Here is a 607-nt window from a genome sequence, read left to right as displayed (position 1 = left end):
CTTTATGTAGCATTTTGTGACTTGTAATTTTTCATGTAACAGTAAAATTTTGAGGTTTACCCTGACACACATAAATCTAGTTCATTCACTTAAATGTGAGATATTTATTTCCTTGTTTCAATATACCTTTGCCCATTCTCATAAGAAAAACATTTATTTCCAAGGCTTTACTATTTATTGCAGTGTGTGTGTGAGTGTGTGTGTGTGTGTGTGTGTGTGTGTGTGTGTGTGTAGCTCCCACCTCTCACTCTCATTTCTCCGTACAAAGGAAAATGGTGATTCACATAGCTACTAGTTTACCTTGGCTAGGAGAACATAAACACCCTGGAGAAATGGATCTCAGTCCGGGGAATCTGAAATGCCCCTTCCATCATGAGAACTGCCCCTGTCTGTAAACGCATTTGGCACTCCTGTCCTGAGCAGCAGCTTACAGCAAGTCCCATGCAAGGCACCCGTGTGTGACCCACCATGGTGGCGTGCATTTACACTCTATCTCTCCAATGCAGTCTGGGTCCTTTCTGGATGCCGTTCTTTTTCTGAGAAGTACCAGCATGCATAAGGATAAAGAAAAGTCCCAGAAAGAGGTTCTTCTCCAAGAACAACTAGA

Source organism: Microtus pennsylvanicus, chromosome 13 (assembly GCF_037038515.1).
Source record: "Microtus pennsylvanicus isolate mMicPen1 chromosome 13, mMicPen1.hap1, whole genome shotgun sequence".
Taxonomy (NCBI): Eukaryota; Metazoa; Chordata; class Mammalia; order Rodentia; family Cricetidae; genus Microtus; species Microtus pennsylvanicus.
Note: the sequence above shows the minus strand (reverse complement) of the source record.